Source organism: Rousettus aegyptiacus, unplaced genomic scaffold (assembly GCF_014176215.1).
Source record: "Rousettus aegyptiacus isolate mRouAeg1 unplaced genomic scaffold, mRouAeg1.p scaffold_m13_p_2, whole genome shotgun sequence".
Classification (NCBI taxonomy): domain Eukaryota; kingdom Metazoa; phylum Chordata; class Mammalia; order Chiroptera; family Pteropodidae; genus Rousettus; species Rousettus aegyptiacus.
Genome location: NW_023416295.1, coordinates 114,025,331 through 114,032,656, shown reverse-complemented (window position 1 = coordinate 114,032,656; position 7,326 = coordinate 114,025,331).

Here is a 7,326-nt window from a genome sequence, read left to right as displayed (position 1 = left end):
GAGCAGGAAGTTTGGGATTATTGGCAATCCCACATAGTTTATTTGAACACTGGCTTTTCTATGAGAGTTTGAGTACCAAGACCAATAAAAATTCTGAATCTTCTATCAATCAATTTAAGCAAATAAAAGAAAAACAAAATGTATAGATGTATCATATAAGTATTTCAAATTTTGATTATAGAACAATATATAGTTCTCTCAAAAAATCCATTTTCAATACTAATAAAGTATAAGGTAAATGGTAGAGGGTGAGACACACATAGAGAACTTTTTTAAAAATATAATTTCTCCACATGTAATCCAATGAGCATTTAAATATCAAAAATCCAAATGAATTGCATTCTTGCAAGGCATTCTTGCTTCCAGCTCACAAAACTACAATAGAATGTAACAATAATAATGAGGTTTCCCCATAGTTCTGGAAAAAAAAGTTATCACATGCTTACTCAAAAATTAAAGAATATTAGTAAAAATAGTTCTAGCTTTTTTAAATAAGAAAATAATTTTCACTGTTGTTTTGTAGACTGTACTTTCCTCTAGTTTTTAAACTAAGTAATAATCAGTGATTTATACAGTTGATTTCTTAGTTAAATGTCTTTTTTTCTCAGATTTAAACGTCGAGAAGCATTATTAAACATATTTTAGTAAATGAGCAGCTAGCACTGTCTATAGTAAAAGCTACTTGAAGCTGGAAGTGTCTAGATTAGGTGTTCTCAATCTAGAGTCTGAGAATGGGCTTTTGGGGTCTTTGAATCCTCTGAAATTGAATGCAAAATCTGTGTTTGAGTGAACTTTTTTCTCCATGTGGACACAGTCCATAGTTTTCACAGGATTGTGATAGGGTTCATGATGGAGATATTGAAAACTATTACCTTGGAGGAAGGTTAGAAAGGGTTATCAATCATAAGTCTGGTTCTCTCCCTTTTCTACCTGGATATGTAAAATTAAAATTGACACATTCCCTATTTAAGTAGAGAACAATAAAGGTACAAATTTCTTGTCACCATAAACTCATAAAGAATATCCATCTTTCAAAAAACTCACATTTTTGCAGTACTCTGGATTCTTTATTAAACCTAAATCAATGAAAACTATAATTTAAAAATATTTCTACCTCTGTTCCCAAAGTTTTGAGACTACACACACTAAAATAAGTCCTATTTTCAACAATATATTTAAAAATATTTTTAAATACAAACCATGACATCTAAACACTGCAGTTGTCATCACTTGTGGTTAACATTTTGTATTTCATAGTCTTAATCTTTGCAGCAAATTTGTTAAAAATTGATAAAAATTATTGATGTTATGATTCTTTTTAAAGAATGTTCAGTTTATTTCCTTCAAGGCATTCTCATAGCAATCATTGAATTTCTATGATGTTAATTATGTCATTCTTTTTTTTTATTATAATTAATTGCAAACATGTCTCTTTATTTTATACCAGATTACTCTTGGGAAATCAGTTATGTTTACTTATTCATATTTTTTTCTCCTCAGAGTAACTTTCAAATTAAGAGTGCCCCAAAACTATTTCATTTGTGTACTCTAATAATACATTAAATATATACTATATAATGCATTATATAATGATATATATGTTATTATACATAATTATATGAATACCATATGAATAATTAATATATATATACGATAATAATATATTTTTAAAATTTGGTCAAAATAGTTCTTTGAAAAAACAACATAGAACAAAAATTCATTTTGTCAGATATTAAAAAGGGTCTATGTTGTTAAAGAAGCAAATTTATAATCCAATATGGAGAAATAAGTCAGATCCTTAAAGATCTGCTATACAAATACATAGAAAGGTAAGGTAGGATTTCAAACTAAGGTGTCCTTTCACTAGGTGAGTTAGAGTGCATCTCAAACATGAAGACATATGTGGGAAGGTAATATGGTGACAAGTATCTGATTTATAATCACATCGATGACTTTGTTACTTTAAAAAATTTTACCTCATCTGGCCTACACTAGTTATAATTGGAACACTTAAAAATTCTATTCCTTTTTTCCTTGCCTCATTTCTTTTCACAGTGATAACTATGGGCTGCAAAAACAAGTGTAAAAATATTAAGATATTGTGGACTAATGAGTTAAATAACAACATGCTCATTTAGTCAATTTTGCTTTCACGAAACATGCATTTTAACTGTCATTTGTAATATTGAGATTTTGCAAACCTAAAAGCTAAATCTTAATGTAAATTTCCTTTCCCGTGTGCAAATCTTTACTGGGATAAAACAAATATTCACCATTCAAATGTCAGTGTGCCAATTGCAGATTTACAGAACATTCTGAACTTGACTAAAAAGAATGAAATCAAAAACCAGTTTATATAATTCTTTGATAACTGTTCCAGAGCCTTTCCAGGCACTGCAGCTTATTAGCAGGTGTTACATTACCTCAGCCAGCTGTTAATACCTGCTGTCACCACTGTAGATGCAAAATTTATACAGAAATACAGCAAATATATCTCCCTGATATCTTCCACCATTATGTTTTCAAGCTAAAAAATGTAGACGTTGCTTGCCTATCATCTTCATTCTGATTCATTATTCAAAATGAAGATATACAAGATGTACATTTTTAAAAGTTGATTTTTTCCCAATTGATCATTGTTAATAAAACTAGAAAAATTCATTTTAAGATAGAAATATGATCATTGATATGTAAGCAAAAAATTTAATGAGTTTTTCCACAAGTTAAATTATGGGGAAAATTTCCATGAAATTGCATTTATTTCCAGAATGTGGCTTCCTATTTTTAGTTATATACTTTCCTTTGATTTCTATGTCATTTACAAGATGAGAAATCAACATTTCATCTCATCTTTCTCTTTTGTGAATTCTCTAAACAGAATATCTATGATATAAATATACTAAGAAAATAATTAAATCTAAAACTCTGATGAATTCTTTATCTGTCTATCAAATTAAGGTGCAAATAATTCAAGGTCTTAAACTTTCTAGATTTTATATCTTTAAAACTGACTCACATATTGTTAAACCTGCTTATGTTCCCCCAAGCTATTTTCAACTTAGATTTCCCACGAGGTGCTTCTTCTTTGAGTTTTCTTTTCAATTGGCACATATACAACCTTCCAAATTTCTTAGTTGACAGTTCAAAAAAATTATATTTATTCCTAATCGATTGATCGAAATTTCCCCAATCATATCTTTAAATTCATGTCTACAAGAATAGATTTGAAAATGGTATTCCCAGAAGTGGTGGCTTCATATCAAAGTGAATTTCTTCACACAAATTCTAGCATATGAGAGTCAAGAATTATGTGACTGGTCATACACAGCACAGAGGTTCAACTATGATACTTGAAAGAAATGAATTTGAGGGAACCACCTTCTTAACAAATCATCCATTCTACTTCCAAGGGCAGTCTTTTAAGTGCCAGATGTTTTCTCTCAGGGGCTTTATTATATCAGACGGTTTCCAATAGGAACAGCAACAGTCTTTTAGGTATTTTGAGCTCTATCTCATTCTCCCTCTTGTCTGATAATTAAATATTAGAGATTTATGTAATAATACCTCTGAAAGATATTTGAAACTATTTTTTCCTTTTATCTTAGACAGTAAAAAATAATCAATAAACAAAATTTATTCACATTGCTCCCTTTACATTGGGGTCTCAAATTCTGAGATACAGTATTTAAAACGAAAGTTTTAAAAATCTTTCTCTTTCATTTTAGTCAGGCAAATGATTGATTTAATTTATTCTCAAATTAAGTGCATGGGTATAGCTTCATTTTTATCAATCAAGGAACAAAAAAGAAATTCAATAATCTATAAATAGGCCAAGTTAAAAACATTTGTTTTATTTCTATTTTTAAAAAGGTAACATTATTTACCCCATATTTCTTGACATTGAGGCCAAGATACTAAAATAACTTGGAAAGCTCTCATGCCAAAAGAAAAAAGAAAAAAAAATGTTGCAATAAAACTTTAAGTATAGGTAAATTGTAATTTTTTTTTTAATTGCAAAGCCCATACTTATGTCACAGATAAAACTCTGGATTGAGCTACATAGATAAAACTAAAATTATATTGCACTTTCCAAAACTGGAGTAGAGAAGTTAGTGGGTTATTGTGCTCTAAGTCACAGAAAAGATGAGATATAAATAATATTAAATGATTAGTTCTATTAGAAGCACTAAATCTGAGAATTATATTAGTACTACAGAGATGTTAAGTGACAATATTATATGCATTTAAAACATTGTATACCTTGTTCAAATAAAACTGCTCATGTCACAATATAGCATTACGTACAACATCATTAGCTTAAGTACAAGGAATTTTTTGACATTGTTCAACTTTAAAAATTAGTTTGTATGAGATGTGGGTTTATAAATTTTGTAGTATATGTCAATTTATCCAGCACTTGTCTTTAAATTTGATGAAGCTTATGGGTTTTTTTTTTTCCAGCTTTAGCAGAATAATTTTTTTTTCACAAGGTAACAAGTGGTGTGCTTTCAACACATAAATTTCACTTTCAGCTTTTCTCCGTCAGATTAACATAAGTCACTTGTCCTGCAGTTGTCTCTATATCGTTTTATCATGAGATTTTCTTTAAATTATCATACATGTAAATTATTTTACCTCAAATAATGTACTTTTATATTATTGTCTGCCATAAACTAGATTCGCTCACATATGCTTACACAACCCAGGTACGTAGGTATTCAATGATGCCTATAAATTTATTGGGTTTTATTTCAGTTTAAGTCTCTACTTTGATTCAGTGGTACTGTGCTAAGGAATGATAGCTTCCATATTTTTATTGTTATATTTTTAAATGATTGTATTGATTTTTAATAGGAACCCTTTAAAAATAAAACTCCGTTAGAACTTTTGATAATTGTAGTATGAGGTTAGGTGATCCTCTTCTGCAGAAAATAAGTATAAAACTGAAAAAATTGTTAAAATGAAAACATAATCATTTCAGAGTACTAAAAATCAACTAAACACATACCACAAATTGAGAAATAATTGTTCTACAAAACTAACATTATCAGGTAAGAAGGGTGGCAAATCTGTAGCTTTCTTTTGGGGGCTTTCCACCAGCTTGATCAGAAAAAAAACAACTGTACTTCTAACTTTTTGTGGCTTACAGCAAAACTCAGTACCTTTGAAATAAGAGATGCAAATATCATTTGGGGTTTAGGGTCAGTAGAAAGTGGCAAAAACCTGTGGCTTTATTGGCTAACTGTGGCTGACTTGGTTTCATAAATAGTGGGAAACCTTAGTTTTCCAGTCTTCAGGTTACAGGTCAAGTGTACAAAAGAGCACCCAAAACTTAACAGGAATACAGAAATAGAAATGCTGATATGAGCTCTCCAAATATTTCTCAATTTCTAAACTAAGTACATGTGAAGAAACCCGGGAAGACCCTGAACAATAGAAGCCTAGGGAGATTTGAGAACTGCCTTTGACTTTATAGGTGTCTCTCAAATCACACATAGATTACTGCTAAGGCAGAAGCATTATAGACTTGAAGTTTATGAGCGTAACATTCATTGTGATTTAGTGATCATTGGCTGATCACTAAACTATGAAGATATAGGTATTAGTCCTACTGTTTCTTCCCCACATTAAAAAATAAAAAATAAAAAAGACAAAAGCTGAGCAGAGATAACTAGAGATGCACACAATGAGGGAGTCTGGTTACATCATTTAAGTTCTTACGAGATATTAAAAGAAAGAGTAAAACACTCACAAAAATAAAACAGAAACCAGAGTTCTTATATCATCCAAAATGTCCAGGTTTAAGCAAAATTCCTCTATACCCGAAGAAAGGGGAAAGTGTGATTGACACTCGATCAGGGGGAAAAATAACAAACAAACAAAACAACTCTTAAAACATAATTCAAAATGGTCTCATCAGTTCATATGTTGGATTTAGTAATAGACTTCAAAGCATCTATTATAAATAAATAAAATAATTAAAGAAAATATGTTCAACTATTTAAAGGAAAATATAACAATGAAACTACAAATAGGAACTCTTAAGAATGAAATGGAAAGTACACATACAAACATGTAGAAATTTCATAGATGAGAATTACAATAGCTAAAATAAATATTTTAACAGATGATCTCACTCATGGATTTGAAGATAAATATAACCTTGAAGATAAATTAATGGAAATTATTAAAAAAAAGAAAGAAAAACGAAGATTGAAAGGAAATGAATAGCACTTCAGAGATCTTGGGAACAATTTCATGCATCTTAACATATATGTAATGAGTGTCTCAGAAAAAGAGAAAAGAGAGAAAGCATAAGAAAAAAATAAAATGATGGCCAAAAATTATTTCTCATAGTTAATAAACACCTCTAACTTACATACTTAAACTCGGACATCTAATAATCAAACTGCTGAGATTCAAAGACAATGAAAAATTCTTCAAATAGTAAGAAAAAATTACTAATATGCAAAGAAAAAAATGGAAACATTAATATCTGATTTCTTATCAAAAATAGTAGAAATAGGCATAGGAATTAAATATTCAGTGTGATGACAGTTAAGGAAGAATAAAACTATATCCCTTGGCAGACAAAATAATCTTGTATGTCAAAAATTATAACAAATCTATAAAAACATTGTTAGGACAAATAAACGAGTTTAGCAAGGTTGCAGGATAGATACGAACCCATAAACCAATTGTATTTCTTTATATTAACATCATAAATATGATCTTGAACTTAGAAATAATTCCATTTTAAAATAGTATCAAAAGAGAATAATATATTTAGGAGTATATTTAATAAAAGAGCAAGACCTATATACTGGAAAGTAAAAAAATCAACAAAATTTAAGGAAGACACATAATTGTGTCCATATTCATAAATTTGAAGATACAATATGTTAAAAAGTAAATTCTTCACAAATTAATCTACAGATTTAATTCAAACCCTAATGAAATTCAGTAGCGTTTTTTTTTTAGTAGAAATTTACAAGCTCAGTTTAAAACTTATACAGAAATGTAAAGAGCTTAAAGTAATCAAACGACTTGGAAAAAAGAAATGTCCTTCTTCACTCCATGATTTCCCAGTTTTTTATAAAAGCTAAAGTAAGCAAAAAATTTAATACTGACATAAGGATAGACGTATAGTTCAATGGAATAGAAGAGTCCAAAAATGTCCCTCACACATACAGTCGATTGATTTTGGATAAAAGTACTATGCTAATTAAATGAAGAAAAAAATAATCTTTTCAACATGGTACAGTTATATTGGTTTACTCATATGCAACAAAAAGACAACATCAATCTCTCCCTTACCCTACACAA